The sequence below is a fragment of the Elaeis guineensis genome, chromosome 4, assembly GCF_000442705.2.
Source record: "Elaeis guineensis isolate ETL-2024a chromosome 4, EG11, whole genome shotgun sequence".
Lineage (NCBI taxonomy): Eukaryota > Viridiplantae > Streptophyta > Magnoliopsida > Arecales > Arecaceae > Elaeis > Elaeis guineensis.
The window spans coordinates 45,588,714-45,610,746 of NC_025996.2; the positions used below are offsets into that span (position 1 = coordinate 45,588,714).

The 22,033-nt window shown below is 36.3% G+C and overlaps 1 protein-coding gene across 1 annotated transcript in view; it reads right to left on the reverse strand.

Annotated features, from left to right (window-relative positions):
• LOC140857516 (putative nuclear RNA export factor SDE5) overlaps positions 1 to 22,033 on the reverse strand; it is a gene marked incomplete in the record, with an annotated part of 131,780 nt that overhangs the window by 75,602 nt on the left and 34,145 nt on the right.

Consider the following 22,033-nt stretch of genomic DNA (forward strand, 5'->3'; position numbering starts at 1 on the left):
TTTTTTTTGATTCATTATTTAGAGAGTAATAGGATAATAATTAAAAAAATATGAAATGTTATCGAGCTATGTGCAATGGTGCTTTAGTAGTAGGATTTTTCTGAAAAAGTTCAGTTTGAACTTCTTTGTGAGGAGTTGAAACAACTTCTTCTAGATTTTGAACCGATAGAGATCCAACATCAGAATTATGATAAGGATCTACTGATCTAGAGTCATTTTCATCATAAATTTTTATCATTTTAAAATTTAAGAAATTGTCATTAAAGTTCTAGAAACCAAAAATGATTTGAAAGATATAACTGTGATCAATAATCTTCTTCATGACCGGTGGAAGAGAGAATTTGTCAGATCTTGAGTCCAATGCAAGATTAATGAATGGTATACCAATTAGCTACTGAGCTAATTTTCTAAATATAACAAAAGTTATGACACCTTATCATCTTGGATGATAGTATTTAATTTATACCTTACAACGAATGTTAGAATCTTATGAGATTCGTTTTATGAAAAAAAATTATTTATTGAGAAGGCAAAATAAACTTAAAAGGTCATGATTTTACTATGGTACTGGAGATGGGTCATTCTTGCCGTATTGATTACACCAAAAAGTATCATCATAAATTTGTACCATCGATTTACAATTAAAGCAAACTTTATACCACTAGCCATAAAAGGTATCAATTGATTTCAAGTTTACCTTGCACATAAATTTTATGTCCTAAAAAGGTATTGAATAAATTTAAGTTTCTTACTTAAGAATATATCTGAGCATAAAAAGTTTTTGGATTATATCCGAAATTGGTCTAGCTCTAGTTCAAGCAATTCTTTAATCATTTTTCTATTGACAATAACTTCCTCTCGAGAGTTGATGATAGTTCGTTGTTTTTATTACATAAATATAATTAAAGCGACCGGCATTTCAAGATTGTTAAATGAATTTTTTAGCCACATCTAGATGTTATTATATAAATTCTATATTTATAAAGGGCAATACTATAAAATTGTACTTCATAACCAGTTTCAATAGTCCGTAATTTCAGACATTTGGGGATCTATATAGTATGTGGATGCAGAGGACGATGATAAGCACATCCTTTCTATTAAAAAATATATTAATCTATTAGTTTTTTTTTAAAAATATAAAGATAGAGATAAATGAAATACCTTTGCATGTCCTCACAGTCATACCAACCAAGATGCTAATAACCGCACATTCTTTCATTCTTTATCATATAATATTCTTGTCAAATTCTTCAGCAACCTTTCCACAAAATATAATCCAGATATTTTTCATGTTATCAATCAAATAAGATGACCATAAATGTCTTGTGATATTTTATCATATTAAATAAAGACATGTAAATTTCTACCAAAAAAAATAAAGATATGTAAAAAGGAGCATTTAGTTTTGACCTTAAATTTTCAATCTTCAAATTTCTTTTTGTAAATCAATTTTTGCCTCATATGTATTTGATCGAGGGCCCCAATGGCAACAATATGATCAATGACATCTACAAAATTAGTAGGTGAACATAATCACATCATACCTCTTTTATCCTGAAAAAAAGATACAAATATATATATATGCACTAAAAAATATAATAATATGGTGTTATCTACAACCAGTGTTTACGTGTTAGATAAAGATCATGGTAATTTCTAGGCAAAAACTCATCAAAGTCAATGAAGTTAAATTTTTGGAGGGGAATAGAATCATTATTATCATTAGTTTATTTGACAACTATCCATCAATTGATATAAATAATATAGCTATGGATGGTAGCCCTGAATTTTTTTTTGTTCAAAGTAATATTAAAATTTTTTAAAAAATAAATTTTTCTCATTAAGCAAATTTTTTAATTGCTCGATCGATCGAGTCTTGAAAGCGTAGAGGTATCGTTGAGGAAGCTTTCCTTCTTATCGATCGATCGAGTCTTTGTTTGCATCAGGATGAGGTCTTCTCCTTATTCTCGACAGTCGGATTCAGCTCGTGTTAGGACGAGGTTCTACTCTTGTTCCTAACAAGGCTGTGGAGGCACATCAGGACCGTTGTGAGGGCCTCTCCTCCCATCCGGTCTTTTAAAAAATCGAGCCTTCGGCTTTGCTCATGTTAGGATGAGATTCTCCTCCTGTTCCTAACAAGGCTGTGGGGGCACATAAGGGCTGTTATAAGGGCCTCTCCCTCCATCCGATCTTTAAGAAATCGAGCCTTTGACTTTACTCATGTTAGGACAAAGTCTTCCTCCTGTTCCTAACAAGGCTGTGGGGGTACGTCAGGGCTGTTGTGAGGGCCTCTCCCCCCATCCGATCTTTTAGGAAATCGAGCCTTCGACTTTGCTCATGTTAGGACGAGGTTCTTCTCCTGTTCCTAACAAGACTGTGAGGGCACATCAGGGCCGTTGTGAGGGCCTCTCCCTCCATCCGATCTTTTAGAAAATCGAGCCTTCGACTTTGCTCATATTAGGATGAGGTTCTCCTCCTGTTTCTAACAAGACTGTGGGGGCACATCAGGGCCGTTGTGAGGGCCTCTCCCCCATCCGATCTTTTAGAAACTAGGCCTTCGACTTTGCTCATGTTAGGACGAGGTTCTCCTCCTGTTCCTAACATGCTTAATTTCAATTGCATGAGAGAGTTATTTTTTGTCGTTATAAACTCATGCTAAAAGAAAAATATACAAATATGAAACTTTTATTTAAGGCGAAGCTATTGGTAATACATTCATAGATTTTTCGAGTTCCATGGTCGTGGAAGCTCTGCTCTTCCGAGCTCTTTTAAATAGTATGTTCCAGGCCGGACTACCTTCTTGACTTCATACAGGCCTTCCCAGTTTGGGGCAAGTTTTCCTTGATTCTGAGGTTGTGAGGCAGTGGCTCGCCGTAACACCAGGTCCCCCGCTCTGAAGACTTTGCTTTTGACCCGGGAGTTGTAGTAGCGGGCTCCTTTCTGTTTGTAGATCGCCATCCGAACTTGAGCTGTCTCCCACTTTTCTTCTAACAAGTTGAGGTTGACCTTGAGATCCTGTGGGTTGCGCTGTTCGTCGAACGTCACGACTCGTGCTGACGGAAGCTTGAGTTCTATTGAGATCACGGCCTCTGTCCCGAAAGCTAAGGTAAAGGGGGTCTCCCCCGTGGGCAATCTCTAAGTAGTCCGGTATGCCCACAACACATGATAGAGCTCGTCAGCCCAAGTTCCCTTTGCCTTTTCAAGTCTCGCTTTGATGCCCTGCAACAGAGTCCTGTTGGTCACCTCGGCCTCGCCATTTGCCTAAGGATGGGCCACTGAAGTGAAGTTGTGGGAGATGTTTAGGTCCTCACAAAATTTAGCAAACTTTGCTCCAACAAATTGTCGCCATTATCAGTGATGAGGGTTCTGGATAAGCCGAACCTATAGACAATCGACTTCCAGACGAAGTCCTGCACTTTAGCTTCCATGATTTTTGCCAAAGATTCAGCTTCGACCCACTTGGTGAAATAGTCTATTGCCACCAGGAGGAACTTTCGCTGCCCTGATGCCATAGAAAAAGGTCCGAGGATATCCATCCCCCATTGCGCGAACGGCCACGGGGCACTCAATGGTGTCAGTTCGGAGGCAGGTTGACTTTGTATATTGGCATATCTCTGACACCGATCACATCTTCGGACATATTCGATGGAGTCATGGTACATAGTAGGCCAGTAATAATCTTGTCGGAGCAGCTTATGGGATAAAGACCTGGCCCCTATGTGATTTCCATAGACTCCCTCATGTACCTCCCTCAAGGCGAAGTTAGCTTCGGAAGGCCGGAGATATTTCAAGTGGGGCAAGGAGTACAACCTCTTGTATAGCTTGCCTTCGTAGAGGATATATCGGGAGGTCTGGTTCTTAAGCTTCCGAGCCTCTTTTGCATCAGGAGGAAGAACCCCGTTCTTGAGGTATGTAACTAGTGGGTCAATCCAACTGGGTTCATGGCTGATCTCCATCACAGACTGTGATTCTTCCATGCTTGGGCGCTTCAGAACCTCGAAGAAGACTTCCTTAGGTAGTTCGACCGGAGCCAGTGTAGCCAACTTGGAGAGAAGGTCGGCCCTGGCATTTTTCGATCTCAGGATCTGCCTGATGTCGAAGCTGCCGAAGGTAGGGATGATCTCCCTTATCCTTTCGAGATATTTAGCCATATTGTCCTCCCGAGCTTCATAATTTTCACTGACCTGTCCCACTACTAATTGAGAATCACTGTAGGCTTGAAGTCGATCTATTCTAATTCTTTGGCGACCTTCAGTCCCGCAATCAAAGCTTCATATTCTGCTCCATTATTTGTTGCGAAAAACTCGAAGCGCAGTGCATACTCCACGATAATTCCATCTGGATTGATCAAGATCAGGCCCGCACCTACGCTTGACATGTTGGAGGAACCATCCACGTAGAGGGCCCAAGAACCATCAGGGAGATCGGCTCTTTCTTCGAGGGAGTTCGACCGGAGCCCTGGATTATCGGCTTCATCTTGTCCAAGTTCGGCCTCCTCTGGGATAGTGCATTCCACCATGAAGTCCACTAATATCTAGGCTTTGATTGCTGACCGAGGTCGATAGTTGATGTCGAACTCCATGAGCTCGACTACCCATTTCGCGATTCTCCCAGAGGCATCCGCTCAATGCAGAACCACCTTGATCGGCTGGTCGGTGAGCAGCGTTATGGTGTGTCCTTGAAAGTAAGATCGGAGCCTTCGAGTTGCAATCAACAAGACGTAAGTTAGTTTCTCTAACTTAGTATACCGGTTTCGACATCTCTCAATACTCAGCTTATGTAGTAGATCGGTCGTTGAATTTTCGTTTCTTCCTTGATCAGAACTGCAGCGAGGGTCACAGGGGAAACCGCCAGGTATAGGAACAATTCCTCTCCAGGCTCGGGCTTTGCCAATAATGGTGATGAGCCGAGGTAGTTCTTCAGCTCTTCGAATACCTGCTGACATCCAACGGTCCAACAGAAGTTCTTGGGCTGCTTGAGGGTCTGAAAGAAAGGTAGGCATCGCTCGGTCGATCTCGAGATGAAGCGATTTAGAGCCGCTACTTTCTCGGTGAGGCACTGAACCTCTTTTATTGACCTCGGGGCGGTCATCTCCTGGATGACGCGAATCTTTTCTGAATTTGCCTCGATCCCGCGCCCTGATACCATGAAGCCCAGGAATTTTTTTGAGGTTATTCCAAAAGCGCATTTGGCTGGGTTCAGCTTCATCTTATATTTTTGGAGGATCTGCTCTTTACGAGCATGTCGTCCACGTAGACCTCCATGTTGCGATCGATCTGCTCTTTGAAAATCTTATTCACTAGCCGTTGATATGTCGCCCCTGTATTTTTTAGGCCAAAAGGCATGACCCTGTAACAATAAAGACCACGGTTAGTTATAAAAGTGGTTTTTTCTTCATCCTCAGGTGCCATCCTGATCTGATTGTAGCCGGAGAACGTATCCATGAAGCTGAGAAGCTCATGGCCCGAGGTTGCATCTACTAGTTGGTCGATTCTAGGCAGAGGGTAACTGTCCTTCGGGCAGATTTTATTCAGTTTTTTGAAGTCTATACACATCCTCCATTTGCCGTTCGCCTTCTTAACCAAGACCACATTGGAAACCCAGCTCGGATAGTTGACCTCTCTGATGAACCCGACTTTCAGGAGTTTATCAACCTCCTCGGCTATTGCCACCTGTCTCTCCGGTGCATGACTTTGAACTTTTTCCTTCGTCGGCCGATGTTTGGGATCGGCGGACAGACGGTGTTGCATGACTTCAGCATCGATCCCTGGCATGTCTGTCGGAGTCCAAGTAAAAACGTCTGCATTCTTTTGCAGAAAATTGATAAGCTGCATCCGCACCTCCTTCTCCAAGTTGGAGCCGATCTTTACCACATGTTCCTCATTCCCATCATTCAAAGAATTGAGACAAGATCTTCCATTGGCCTGCCCCGTTCTTCTGTCAGGTCGTCACGGGTGTCCAATCCATCAACCGGATAGGGGTCAGGCTGACCACTTCTCTGCAGGGCTATATTATAGCAATGCCTTGCCAGGGCTTGATCTCTCTTAACTTCTCCGATCCCCTGGTTAGTAGAAAATTTCAATTTCAAATGGTAGGTTGATACTACAGCCCGGAGGGCGTTAAGGCCGGGTCGATCGAGAATTACGTTGTAGGCTGACGGCGCCTTCACCATCAGAAAATCCACCAGAGTGCTGAAATATTTTGGATATTGACCTGCAACTACAGTCAAGGTTATTACTCCCTCCACCAGGATAGCATCACCGGTAAACCCTACTAAAGGGGAGCTAATCGGCCCCAAACGATCGTCAGGGATGGATATTTTTGAGAAGATGTCGTAAAACAAAATATCAGCCGATCTTCCACTATCAACAAGAATGCGGTGTACATCATAATCAGCAATATTTAAAGAAACTACAACCGCATCATTGTGGGGGAACCGGATCTCTCGAGCGTCTTCTTCAGTAAAGGTTATGGGTCCTTCAGTTCTTTGCCGCTTGGGCGGTCCGGTCGATCCGCTGGCTGCTCCCTTTCGAGGCTCTCCAGAGATGGTACAGACGATCCCGATTGGAGGTCGATTTTCAGGTTGTTCTTCCCTCCTCGGTGGCTCCGATCGTGGCAGGGCCCTCAGTCGATTTTTCCTACCTTCAGATCGGTGTCGGATGAATTTGTCGACCACTATTGTCGGAGGAGGAGGGGCCTGTGAAATCGGAGGTGAGGCCGAAGCCTGAGATCTGACTGCAGAGGTCGTGGATCGCCTGGTGGATGCTCTGTGGGGAGGCATCGGATGAAGATCTAGTAGAAGAAGGAGAAGAGGATGTCGGAGAAGATGACCGAAATCAGTCCCGTTGAGCACTCCTTTAATAACAAGGGTACTGCAAAGACACACGTCCTTCCTCTAGCGCTAATTCTGTTGGTGCAGAATTCCATCGAAGTCGGAGAAGCTAGAGCTGGGATGACCGCGGCCGCCGTCGGAACCTGCAAAGAAAATCTAAATCGGAGTTGGAGGTGCTCCGGCAAGACCCTCCGACGCTCAAGTCAGTACTCTGCTTCAACAGAAATGGAGTGCTCGAGCAAAAATTTTGACAGAATTTCGAGATAGAGTTACCAGCTTAGAAAAGAACGTATCTGAGAGGTCCTTATTTATAGATGGAGGGTGTAACTGACCGACAGCGACGTCTGTAACTGTCTGGTAGTGGACCGCTCAGAGCCGCATGAAGTTTGTTACGGAGAGTAGTGGCATCAGGGGTTGTTCAGGGCCACATGGAGCTTGTTGCGGAGAGTGGAGTGGTATCCGTTATCGGGACTTGCCAGAGAGAGGTGGGGCTGCATGGAATCCGTTGCAGCGAGTGGAGCAGGATGGCGACTTTTGTCGTGGCTTGTCAGAGAGTGGTGGAACCACATGGAATCTGTTGCAGCGAGTGGAGTAAGGTAGTGGCCCTTGTTATGGCTTGCCAGAGAGTTTGGATCCGTCGGCTGAAGCTCGATTGGGATGCCTGATAGAGCAGAATGGCTCTTTACATCATCGTTCTAGGAGAGGCTCGGATATTTCGAGGTCGCTGACGAATCTACTGTTGTCGGATGCTTCGGGTGCTGACGTTTCAGGCGGGAGTCACCTGCTGTAGGAGCTCGGACGGAGATTTTTTGTTGACAAAGTCCGAAGAAATCCGTCTGGCATTTATCTGATGCGGAAGCTCATCTGAAGATCGTCCCCGGGGAAGTCCAATTTTATGGGGAGCCTGGTAGGAGGTCGGCCGATGATGGACTTCGGATAGTGCTGGGGAGGCTCGACAGACATCGGAGGCGATCGGCTATCGCAGGGATCCAGTTGCCGGAGCTCGTCCGTCATAGAAGCTCATCCGGAATCCATCCGCTGGAGAAGTTCGGACGGACTTCGATTCTCGTGAGAGGTCGAAAAGGAGCCGCTTATTGTAGGAGCTCGGGCGAGGATCAGTTGTCGTGGAGGCTCAGAGTAGTGTCCCACTGTAGAAGCTCGTCTAGAGCCCACTCGCTATGGGGTAGCTCGGTTGAAGTCTACCTATAGTAAAAATTCAGAAGAAATTTATTTATAGTAGAGGCTTGAGTCAAAATTTGCTTATAATCGATGTCTGGGATAGACAACCCGTTATAGGAGTTCGGAGTAGACCGTTCGTAGTAGAAGTTCGGCTCTCGCAGAAGCTCGATCGGGATCCGAAAGGCGATCGACCGTCGTAGAAACTTAGAAGGAGTCTGGTTACTGTAGAAATCTTGTTGTTGGGGAAGCTCGGATGCTGATGAAGCTCGAAAGAAGTTCGGAGTAGGGTCATCCGCGGCCGAAAGAAGTCCAGGAGAGACTCGGGGAATGGTTGGCTGCTGTAGGAGGTTGACTGTCAGTGAGGCCCAGAGGGCCTTTGGGGCGGCCCGATGGGTGAACGCAGAAGTCCATTGTCGGAGAAGTCCAAACGGTCGAGGGAGTTCGGAGAGGCGCCACGTACAAGGTCGGGAGCCGGAAGAGCCCCGAAGGATCGATCTTTTACAAACTTCGGCCGGGGGGGTATTTTATACCCAACAATGGTATTAGTATAGTTTATCTCTAAGGAATACGAATTGTATCAGTAGATCACAGCTCGTCCTGTTGGAGTATAAACTATCTAAATTTAATTATAAGATCTAAGATTTAATCTAGCATACTACGATCTATCTTTTCAAAGCACGTACCGTATCCAGGGATCACGGCACATCAATAGAGGGTATAGGCCGTGTAGGCTGGATCAATACCTCAAAAAAAATAAAAAGATATGAAATAAAAGTATATTTTATTGCATAAAAATTAAATACAAAAAAAAAATCTGTTTACAGGCTTCATCATATTTCTGGATTGAAGGGACTTAGCCATGCATGAAGCTCTCTAGCTCCATAATCTCCCAATATTTGATCCCTAAAGCTTCTTGAATTTTTTTCTATATTTTTTTCATATTTTTTCTCTAATTTTTTTCTCCTCTTGAGCTTATTCTCGGATCTCCTATTTATAGATGATTTTTTCATATTTTTCTGATCACAAAAGGAATCCTAAAACTCTTAGAAAACGTATTGATCTCCTAGGAATATTCCTAGCTGTCGGATCTGGATTGAACCACTCGGATCTGCCCAAAAATCAACCTTTTACTCTTTATCAGGGTCGGATTCGATTATGACCATCTGATCGTACTTTAGATGAGATCTGGACCATCGATCAGCACTTCTGGTCTCTTATTCAAAGTCGGGAGCATCCTCAGTCGTTGGATTGCATGATGGATCACTTATGGACCGTCGGATCGCACAAAAGAGTCCTCTTATAAACCGACAATGAACAGCAACCGTTGTATCTAAGTCAGATTGAATCTCAGCCGTTGGATCGCACCCAGGATCTTTCTCTCACTGTGAACCGTGCCTGTGGACCGCGTGAAGTTTTCTGTGGATCACGTCCTGGCTCTGTGGACCGATCGGCTGGTCCACCTACACCGGAGGCTATTTTTAAGATTTTTTAGGATATTTTGGCTCTATTTTTGCTTCAATTTTTGTCTGAAAAATTGAAAAAAAAAATATGCATCAAATTTTTCAAAATTTTTTTTCATTTTGATGCTTAAATTGCTCAATTAAATTAACATCTTATTTTTCATAAATATATCTAATTTTATATATTTTTTAAAATTATTTATTTTTTAAAAAAATTTAATAAATTCATAAAATTAGATTTTTAAGAAGATGTTAACATCATAAATTATCAAAAATATCTTCAATAAATACAAAAATATATCACTTATCAGATACTCATTTATTGACAGATGCTTCCACATAGAACGGTCTATTATTTCTAAAAAAATGAAGATCACTAAAACAAAGGATTAAAAAAAAAAATTTAGGTTACCCCTCAAAAAGTGCTAAGTTTCAAATCTTCTGTCAGACTAAATCTGTGATACAGAATTAGTCGGAATAAATAGGCTCATGGAGAACCATGACCTCCTCCTCAATTTTAGTAGGCAACTCCAAGAATGGTTTCAATCATTGTCCATTTACTTTAAAAGTAGCACCATTGCTTGGGTTTCTGATCTCTACAGCCCCATGAGAGAAAATTTCTTTTACTATATAGGGCCCTGTCCTTCTGAATCTAAGTTTTCTAAAAAATAATCGTAGCCTAGAGTTATACAAAAGAACTTTTTGACTAGATGAAAATGAGTTTCTAAGGATTGCTCGATCAAGAAATACTTTAGTTCATTCTTTGTATATCTTAGCATTTTCGTATGCCTCATTTCTGATTTTCTCAAGTTTATCAATTTGCAGCTTTCTATGTTGTCCAGACTTATCTAGATCTATATTCAACTTTTTGATGGCCCACATAGCCCTATATTCAAGCTCAACTGGTAAGTGACATGCTTTACCAAACACAAGCCTATAAAGAGACATTCCTAAGTTGGTTTTGAAGGCAATGCGATATGCCCAAAGGGCATCCACTAGCTTTAATAACCAATCTTTTCTATTGGTGCTCACAGTCTTATCTAGGATTTGTTTGATTTGATGATTTGAAATTTTAACTTGTCTACTAGTCTGGCGGTGATAAAGTGTGGCCAATTTATGGGTGATGTTGTATTTCTTCATCAGATTTTCAAAGATCGATTACAAAAATGTGTTCCATGATCATTTATAAGTGCTCTAGGGATTTCAAAATGAGAGAGAATTTTTTTTTATAGAAATTTGATAATAATTTTGCTATCATTCGATCTACACGACATAGCCTCTATCTATTTGGACACGTAATCGGCAGCCACTAAGATATATTCATTCCCGAAAGAGTTTGGAAGTGGTCCTATGAAATTGATACCCCACACATCAAAAATCTCACAAACTAAGATCGAATTTAATGGCATCATATCTCTTTTGTGATCCTTCCTACTTATTGACACCTAGTGCAGCTTTTACAATATTCATGTGCATCCTTAAACAAATTGGACCAATAGAATCCACATTGGAGAACTTTTGTGGTAGTTTTTTTTGGATCCAAAGTGGCCACCGCAGGTTTGGTCATGACAAAAGGATAAGATACTTTTGATCTCATAGTCTGGGATACATCTTCTAATGATTTGGTTAGGATATTATTTAAACAGATGTGGATCATCCCAAATAAAATATTTTACTTAGGTAAAGAATTTGTGTTTATCCTGGGTCGTCCAGTAAGAAGGAATCCTATCAGTGGCCAAGTAATTGACAATATCAGCATACCATGGTTCTTTGGTCACGGACATGAGTTGTTCATCAGGAAAAGACTCTTCTATTAATAGTTCGTTAGAGGATGCATCAGTCAATCAGGATAGATGATCAGTCACTATATTTTTATTTTCTTTCTTATCCCTGATTTTTAGGTCAAATTTTTGAAGAAGTAAAATCTATCGGATCAAGTATGCTTTTGCATCTTTTTTTGTTAAGAGATGTCTAATAGCTGAGTGATCAGTGTATACAATAACATGTGATCTAACCAAATAAGATCTAAACTTTTTGAGGGCAAAGACGATAGTCAAAAACTCTTTTTCAGTGGTTAAGTAGTTAAGCTGTGCATCATTAAGGATCCTACTAGCATAGTAAATAACTCTTGACAGCTTATTAATTTTTTGTCCTAAAATAGCTCCGATGACTTGATCAGATGCGTCACACATGAGTTTGAAGGATTAAGTCCAATCTAGTGGGTGAATGATAGGTGTAGATGTCAATACCTTTTTAAGAAGCTCAAAAGAATCAAGGCACTCAGAAGTGAAATCAAATTTGACGTCTTTAGTAAGAAGATCGATCAGTGGTCGAGCTATTTTGCTAAATTTTTTTATGAACCTCCTATAGAAGCTAGCATATCCTAAGAATGAGCGAATTTCTTTGACTGATTTGAGTGGTGAAAGATTTGCAATTAGATCTACTTTGGCTTTATCCACTTCAATTCTCTTTCTTGAGATAACATGGCCAAGTACTATGCCTTTTTTAATCATGAATTGATATTTTTCTCAATTAAGCACTAAGTATTTCTCCTTACACCTTTTCAAGACTAGTCTTAGGTGATGTAGGCACTCGAAGAAGGTGGAGCCAAAGATGAAAAAATTATCTATGAATATTTCTAAAAATCTCTCGATCATATCAGTAAAGATGCTGACTATACACCTTTAGAAAGTAGATGGAACATTACATAAACCAAAGGGTATGCATCTATAAGCAAAAGTTTTAAATAGACAGGTAAATGTGGTCTTCTCTTGATCCTCTGGTGCTATAGAAATCTGGTTATAGTCAGAATATCCATCAAGAAAATTATAGAACTCATATCCGACTAACCTTTCCAACATCTGATCAATGAATGGTAGGAAAAAATGATCCTTTCTTGTGGCCACATTCAATTTTCTGTAATCCACACAGACTCTCCATTCAATTTGGACTCTAGTCGGTACTAACTCATTTGCTTCATTTTGGACCACTGTTACCCAGACTTTTTAGGTACTACTTGAATTGGGCTAACCCATGAATTATCTGAAATGGAGTAGATAATTTTATTGTTTAGTAACTTGAGAATCTCTTTCTTCACTACCTCCTTTATAGCTAGATTAAGTCTCCTTTGGGGGTCTCTAATTGGCTTGGCTTCCTCCCCTAAATAAATTCGATGTTGGATAATTGAAGGGCTGATCTTTTTGATGTCAGCCATGGTCCAGCTTGACTTCCTTATTCTTTCTGAGGACAGTTAAAAGTTCATCCTCTTGAGTTTGATCTAGGCCCGATGCGATGATTATGGGTAGAATTTCTGATGGATCTAGATATGCATATTTGAGGTGCTTAGGGAGTATTTTGAGTTTTAGTTTTGGTGCTTCCTCAATCGATGGCTTGTGTATTGGTTCATCCATTCTTACAAGTGGTTCGATAGGTGGTTGTCATTGTGGATGAACTCTCTAATACTAGATGAAGAAATTTCATAAGTTATTTTGGATTTTTGGTCTGACTAGAGATTATAGTTAAAATCTTCTTCTCCTAGGTCAATGGGCTCATAGATCTCATCCAAGATCAGGTTTACATCAACGAGTTGGTCCATTGAAAATATTAAGATCAATGGTCATATTTTCAAATGAGAGCTTCACTAGTCCATTACGGTAATTGATTAGGGCATTAGTGGTTGCTAAGAATGATCTTCCTAAGATTACTGGAATGTGACCTTTTGGATTAGACACTAGTTCAGTCTCGAGGATCACAAAATTTATAGGATAAATAAAATTACCGATCTTGATTAACACATCCTCCACAACTTCTTTGAGGACTCTCATTGATCGATCTGCTAATTGCAATATGATTTCTGTAGACTTTAATTCTCCTATCCCCAATTTTTCATAGACTGAATAAGGAAGATGTTCACACTAGCCTCTAAGTCTAATAAAACCCTATCAATGATGGTTTCTCTAATGGCACAAAAGATTGTAGGAGATCCTGAATCTTTGCAGTTGACAGGCATGTGGCTCGACAGGTATAAGCTCACACTGACCGCTAAGAAGACTATTCTGAAAATGTTGGTGGTCTTCTTCTTTGTGCATAGGTCTTTAAGAAATTTGACGTATGTGAAAACTTGTTGGATCATATCTAATAGAGGGATATTTACTTTCACTTATTTAAACATCTCTAAGATTTGATCCATATGGACTGAGTGTCTATTGGACCTAAGTCTATTTGAAAAAAGAGCTACAGGATTGGTGGGTGATGTCTTGACTTGATTAAACCATGAGATGGATTCTGCAAATAGCTTGAGTGATTCGTTAATCTCTGTTGACTCCTTATACTTACCTGACTCCTTAGACTCAGTCTGATTGGTTATTTGCTCATGAGGTGGTTTAGATAATAGGTCATCTTGATCTTCAAGTGTACCGATATGGTTGTCTACTTATTTTTTAGACCTTAAGACATGAATTGCATTTAATTGATTGATTTGGGCTCCTTATTGTGGTCCTTGATTGTTCTAGATTCTAGGATTAGCCTCGGATTGACTCGATAGTTTATCTTCTTTTTTTTTCACTCACAATCGTGGCTAATTGACCTAACTGCATCTCTAAACGAGTAATAGCCTGGGTGTTGGAAGTTAAAAGCTGGCCCGTGGTCTGCATAAAGTTGTTTAGTGTAGTGTTGGTATTAGCAGTCAATTTTGCTAGGATTTGTAAACTCTTTTTTAGCGAGTTAAGCCTTTGATCATTGCTGAAACTAGGAGGTTATTTGATGGTTGAGTAGATCTGGGGTTAGGCTAAGTGAAGGTAGGTCTACTTGAGTTTGACCTTTATGATCAAGAAAAATTGGGGTGGTTCCTCCATCACCTGTGCTACTTCGTTCTCGACTGGACCCATTAAGAAAGGATATCCTTCTATTGTGTGGTCTGTGGCATTACACTCATTGCAAGTGGATGTTGTAACTTGGTTCACTTGGGTGTATTCTTTGAGTTCTAGGGCCTCTATCCTATGGATCAAAGATGTAAATTTAGCCTCTTCAGCTAAAGAAAGTTAAACTTGATATACACCCCCTCTTGAAGGTGTGAGTCTATCGGGTTCTCTAGTAATCTTCCATTGTAGGCTCTTTTTCACTAGGTCCTCTAGAAATTGTCAGACTTCTATAGGTTCTTTGTTCATGAATTAACCTTGGCACATTGATTCTAACATGATTCTAGAGTTTGGATCTAGTCCTTCATAAACGATTTGATACAGCCTCTAAGTTTCTATTCCATAGTGTAGGTATTGACTCAAAAGGTTCTTCAAATGATCAAAGCACGCTCAAAAAGACTCACCGGGTAATTGATAAAATTGATTAATTTCATTCCTAAATTTGACAGTTTTATGGTGTAAAAAAAAATTTTAGAAATACTTTAACAAAACCTCTCATGATGCTATGGATTGGTTAGGAAGACTGTATAATCACTTTTTTGTACTATCATTGAGGGCAAAGTTGATCAATCTAAGTTTTACAGTATCCTCAGTGAGCTGTTGGAGCCGCATCATGGCGCATACTTCCTCAAATTTCCTCATAAAAATGTATGCATCCTTGATTCCAGTGAATTTGGGAAGCATGTTTATGATCTGGGATTTAATTTTAAAATTAGCATCAATTTGTGACAGTCAGATACATAAGGATTGGACTGACCCAACTAGGTAGCAAAGGTCTTTCAGGACCCGAGGTTCATGTTCGGGTTTACCCATGGTGGACTTAAGGTCTGCTGGACTAAATATAAGGTTTGGATCTATTCTCACTAATTGACCAGGTATCCTTGTCCAAAAAAAAATTTGAAAATATTCAGTTATTTTTATAATTTTTTTTAAGAGAAGAGGAAAGAGAGAGAGATGAAAAGAGAATTCTAAAGATGAGAGCCTAAGGAGTTCTAAATCTAGAGATGATAGAGAAGAGTGTTTTAATTAGGATTAATATTTGTAGGTTAATAATCAAGTTATGCAGTCAATCCTAGCTAAGGATAACCTTAGATCTAGATAGCTTCTAACTGCCAAGGTTATTTTTGAGCACTCCAAGTAAAAACTAGCCACTCAATTGGCCAGATAAGTGTAAGGTTGGTAGGGATCCCTCCGTTGCTTTTCTAGATACCAACTGAGTTGGCCAGGTAAGCGAACAGAACCAATTAAATAATCATATTTCTTTAGGATGTAGTCTCTGAACCATTTTTTTATACATCAGTCAAACTGACTAACCATAATTCGGTCCAACTCTTAAGATCTCTTATCCTATTGAGCTCGAGAGTCCTTAGGGGCCAACATCTAATTGATTTTAGGTTAAGATTTAGGTCAATGCAATATGCAGGATAGTAGTTTGTAGGCAAAGAAAGGGTGATGAAATTTCTACCTTATTTTATTTAGGGTTTGTGCTCTTAAGATATTTTATGAATTATGCAATGTAAGAAGAAAAGGTAGCCAAATTTGATAATTTGTTAGGAGTAAATTGATTTATTTATTTTTTAGGTTTTGTGATTAAGTATCTAATTTTCTAATTAGATTATAAAGTGTCAACGTAGAGAATTTTTTTTTTGTGGAAGAAAGTAAATTTGATTAAGTAACAAATAAGTTAGAAAGTAAATAAAAAGAAACTAAGAATAAGATTAAAAAAAATTAATATAAAAAAAATAATCGTGCCTAGATCTCCGATAACGACGTCAAAATTTGATCGCTGTCGTAGCCGGTCAAGAATAAAAATCAACTCAAACTATATAGATAGGATGAGTCGGGATCATTTTCACGGAGTCCTAGGGTGATTGTTTTTCTTTTTTTTTTGAAGAAAAAATAAAAGAGAATTGATTATAGAAGGATTAAAGAAAGAATAAAATAGTAAGTATTCAATTGCAAATGTAGATTAATTTATAAAAAAAATAAGTCAGAGAGATGACTAGAAATTTTGACTCCACCATGCAAATTAGATTTATTTTTTTTATGTTGTAATATTAATTCTTGTGATTAGGGCATTAGTATAGCTTATCTCTAAGGGGTACGGACTGTATCAGTAGATCACGGCTCGTCCTATTAGAGTATAAACTATCTAAATTCAATTACAAGATATAAGGTTTAATCTAACATACCTCGATCTATTTCTCCTAAGCACGTAGCGTATCCAGAGATTACGGTACGTTGGTAGAAGGTATAGGCCGTGTAGGCTGGATCAATACTTCAGAAAAATAAAAAGATATGAAATAAAAATATAATTTTATTGCATGAAAATTAAATACAAGAAAGAAAATAAAAACTTATTTACAAGCTTCATCATATTTCTAGGTGTAGAGATTTAGCCATGCATCAAGATCTCTAGCTTTATATTCTTTTCTTTTTCAAGATCTAAAATAATAAAATAAAAAAATTATTTTGCTTTCGCTCCTGTTCTTTCTCTCTGCTCCCACTGTCGTTCGCTCGATCTTTTCTCTTCTCTAATTTTTTTTTTTCTACGGACCCTTTTTTATAGGCTTCAATATCTCTGAGTTACAAGCATATCTGGACTCTTGATTCCGAATGAAGTCCTTATTTGTTTCAATTTAAAAATCTTAACCGCTGTTTCTTGTCTCATATACCCAATACCACTAGCTTCCAGTGCTTCACGTGGGTCCCGCTAATTTGAATTTCTATAAGCCACGTCCAAGCTTTTGAATCTAAGCCTTCCTTTTTTTAAAAAAAAAAAATCATTTGAAGCTTGCTTTAAGTGCCCTGTGGACCCTCCTATTTGCATGCTGTGTGAGAACCCTGTTGAGCTCCTCTTGGCCCACTTAAGAACTTCTATGGGTTGCATGCTTTGGGCTGACTTTTAGGTAGTTTTGGGCCTATCTTTGGATCACCATTCAGAGTCTATTTTGAATTCAATTTATTTCCAAATTTCTTCCTTTTTAACCTACAAATCAAACTCTTATATTGGTAATTATTTTTCCTGCAAAACACAAGCAAAAAACATCAATTTTTAAGGAATAAAAGTTAATTAGTATATATTTTGATGCTTTTATTGAGATATTTATTATACTTATCAGTATATATGCAAAAAAATCCATTAACATAAATACACCTCTCTTGATTTGTTAATTCTTTTCTTATTCTAATGAAAAAAAAATATATATATAACTAAAATAATAAATTTATTTAATTTATCAATTTATATAGGTAAAATGATCTTTTTATCAAATGATAAATTAAAATTATTTTATCCAAAAAATAAACAGATCGTAACCATCTATGTTTCTTCTAAGGTATAATAATATGCTTCTAAGAAAAATATCTAAACCTGATATTAGATGAATAGCTTGTACATTTGCATAGAATAGATATAGTTATAGATTTGGACATTATATAATAATAAAAATTTATAATCTTATTATATTTTATTTTAAATTTTTTTATAAAAAATATCTTTATAAAGTATATAAGGTATATCATGTTGTTATAAGATAGACATAATTATCTCATCTTATATAAAAATATAATATAATATAATATTTTAATATATAAAATATTATATAATATCGTCATTGTGTTATTATATTATGTAATATGTTACTACATTGTAGAGTAAGAGGGCTTGAATCCATCTAGATGAAATAGATAAAAATTAAATTAAAATTTTTTATATTTATATCCTTTTAAATATTCAAATTTGTATGAATATCCTCATAAAATTACTATTTATATATATATATCTTTATAATTTTTTTTTTTGCACATCTACCCATAAGGATATTTTAGTCATTTAGATTTTAAACCAATAACTTTTTAACGACGTTAAATGATATGGTACATATACAAAAAAAATAATATATATATATATATAATAAGTATTTTATGAGGATATACATATAAATATCAATTTTGAAAGGATATTCATGTAAATTTGAATATTTAGGAGGGTATACATACAAAAGATCCTATTAAATAAGTGAAATAAAGCTATTAAGAGAATCAAAAGAAAAAAAAACATGTGATAAAAAAATTATGGTAAAATGAGAAAGTTTAGTTGGTGGTTAAGGTCAAAGAGTGCTATAAAATTTCTAAATATAAGAATAGAAAAATAAGAGCTATAAGGTGACTAAAAAGAAAGTTAAGAAGATGGCATAAAAGGGTAGATTTAAATAATATAAAGAGCCACCTCATAAGTTGGAAACTAAAGATATAAAGAAACATATCTTTAAGATTGCAAAACTGAAAGAAAAGAAAACTAAAAATTTGTTTCATGTCAAACATATCAAAGTTATAAATCAAAAGGTTTTTAGTTAAAGATGACAAGATCCAAAAAGAAATGGAGGTATTTTAGTAAGCTATTCAATAAAGGTCATGTAAATGATTAAGCATGCCTTCCTAGTTCTATTGAGAATACAGTTGTCAATTCTATATATATTTAAGGTAAAGAGGCTATAAGCAAGATGAAAATAGGAAAGCAGTTGAACCTAATGGAATCCCTCTTGAGATTTGAAAGTATTTAGGTGATATAGGATATCTTGATTTATGGATTTGTTTAACAAGATTTTAAAGACCAAGAAGATACCTAATAAATGAAGGAAGAGTACTATAGTATCAATTTATAATAAGATCATATTCAAAATTATTTCAACTACTGTGGTATTGAACTCCCGAGTCATACTATAAAATTTTAGGAGGGAATGATTGAGTATAGATTGAGTTGTAGCAAAAAGATATCAAAGAACCAATTTAATTTTATACCAAGAAAGTCAACTATGAAAGTTTTTTCTCCTTAAAAGGTTAATGAAAAAAAAGAGACAAGACCTTTATATGATTTTTATTGATTTAGCGAAAGCATATAATAAAGTTCCTAGCAATGTTTTATGGTGGCTGTTAGATAGGAATTTTCATTAGTAATAAAGAATGTATAATGGAGCAATACTTAGTGTGAGAACTACTAATAGTAATAATAGTGAGATATTAATCAAAATAGGTTTATATCAAGCATTTGCTCTAAGTTCTTACTTTTTTTTATATTGTTATGGATGAATTTACTAGACATATTTAGAATGATATTTCTTGGAGCATCTATTTGCAAATAATATAGTCATAGTAGATAAAATTAAGGTTGGAGTTATTTTTAAGTTAGAATTATGAAGGATCACAATAGAATATCAGGATTTTAAATTAACACTAAGATAGAATACATAGAATATAATTTTAATAAAAATAGAAATAAAGATCAAGGTGGAGTAAAAATTAAAAACCATAAAGTTCTAAAAGTGATCATTTTCGATATAAAAATGATTATATAAGGAAGAAGATACTACAGAGGATGCTATCCATTGGATTAAAGTAGTTATATAAAATGGAGAAGTGTAACTAAGATATTATATTATCATAGGATATCTATTAAGTTCAAGGAAAAAAAATTATAGAACAATACATACAAGCAATTATACTTTATGGTACATAATTGTTTGATAGTAGAAAAATAATTGCTTACAAGATGAGCATGATCAAAATGAGAATATTGAGATAGATGTATGATAACAAAAGAAAATATATAATAAGAACTAACATCATTCATAAAAAAGATAAATATAGCACCAATTGAGGACCAAATGAGAGAAGAACAACTTAGTTGGTTTAATCATGTACAACGTATACCAATAGATATACTAGTACAAAAGGATATTTGATTTATATAGAAAAGAAGAGGAATAGAGGTATATCAAAAATTACATTGGATAAAATAATAATGGAGAATTTGATATCTTTACATCTTTTAGAAAGTATAGCCTAAACAAGTAGAACGATAAAAAATAATTTATATGGTTGATTCCAACTAGTTTGTAACTAAGGCTCTATTGATTTGAATTGAGTTGATTGGAAGTGGGTGTAATGATTAGGCTATAGCATGGTTGATGCTCATTCAAACCATTTCATTGCAAGGTTGGAAGATGATTGATATAATTTAAAAAATAAGTATTTATTTGTAAGGTAGTATATTCAATTATTGTTCACCTCGATCTCCCTTTATTTAATAATAATACTAATATATTTTAGTACTTAATTTTAAGAAAGTGGAATATTCTTCATATAAACCCAAAAGTTATGATAATCAATTTGCAAAGTTTCTCATATTAAAACATAACTTCGTTGCCTTACATAAATTTTCCCATTCTAATACAAGATCTTTATAAAATTGTATTTGTTTCAAAAATTATTTTATATTTACATGTGTATTTAAATTATTAGGATTCTACCAAATATTTTTTTAAAGTCTAATATTACTACTATATCACTTTGATGCATTCACAATGGCATGTGAAAACTATAAGTCTTTCATTAAAAAAATCATTTATAATTGGTTTCTCAATATATATTATTTTGCGGTTCTTTGGAGAGAAACAAGAATTTTTTGCCCTAATTTCTAATTATAGAATTGAAAAATCTCTCATTTTCTCTTTTGAAAATGCTATTGCATGATTATTAGGAAAACTAAAAGTGCTAAAATTATACTGTATAGATGAACCTACAAACATAAATGAAAAAAATTTAAATAAATTAAGATTTCATTTGATAGTATCCCATTAAATTTGATCGGATATAAGAAGAAAAGCGGATGTAATGAGAGGATGAGAGGGGACGGAAGAAGGGAGGCAGAGAGTCCGAAAAGGCCATGGGGAGAAAAAAAAGATCTTGCCCTCTCTTCTTTCTCCCTTTGGCCTAGCTTGTCAAATTTTTGAGATTTTATAAGGATGTTACCAAACAATTTTTAACTACATTTAATGACTTGGCTTTGGACATAATTCTCATGATGAAATGTATTGAGTGGATATTGAATTACAAGCGCCTAAACATTTTAACTCGCACATTTTCATGTGCAACTATAAAAAATCACTATAATAAATGAACAAGCAAATGGTTTTTGGTGGTCTTAACATGAGCATTAGCAATTATTCATTGATCTTAAATATTATACTCCAGTCATTCTTTTGTGGGTAAAAAATTACCTAAAAATATATGATTTTTTAGATAAATATTTTTTAAACAATATTTAGACATAAAAATAATTTACTCGTGTTCTTTTATGAATGAGAAAGTGGCTTTGAAATTGGTTACCTATGTTTTTTTGCATTTTTTCCGAATAAGTTGCTAAAATTTATTTATATTTTTATAATATATTTTATAATTTTTAGATTTGAAAAAAAGTAGATGACTGAGTTTTTGGGTATTGAATGATGGAAGTATTGAAAATGAGAATGAATTATTTCAGTAATAAAATTAAATATCTACTTTATTGACTGATGAAAAAATGATTTAGTCATCTCTAGATTAATAATATTTTTTTATTTCATAGATAAATACTATCCATAAAAAAATAATCTATCATCTTGAAAAGTATAAGAATATGAGTAAGTTGGTTCATGAAAAAATTGATTAATTTTACTATGATAGTTATTTATAAAAGAATGGCCAAAAAAATAAAAAGGAAAAAGAAAAAAAAATAAATTGGGGAAAAAAAAAAAAAGAAAAAAAGCAAATTGTGGTTAGGGTCACTGGCTATGAAGCTTGGCCCCACAATATCATGCCTT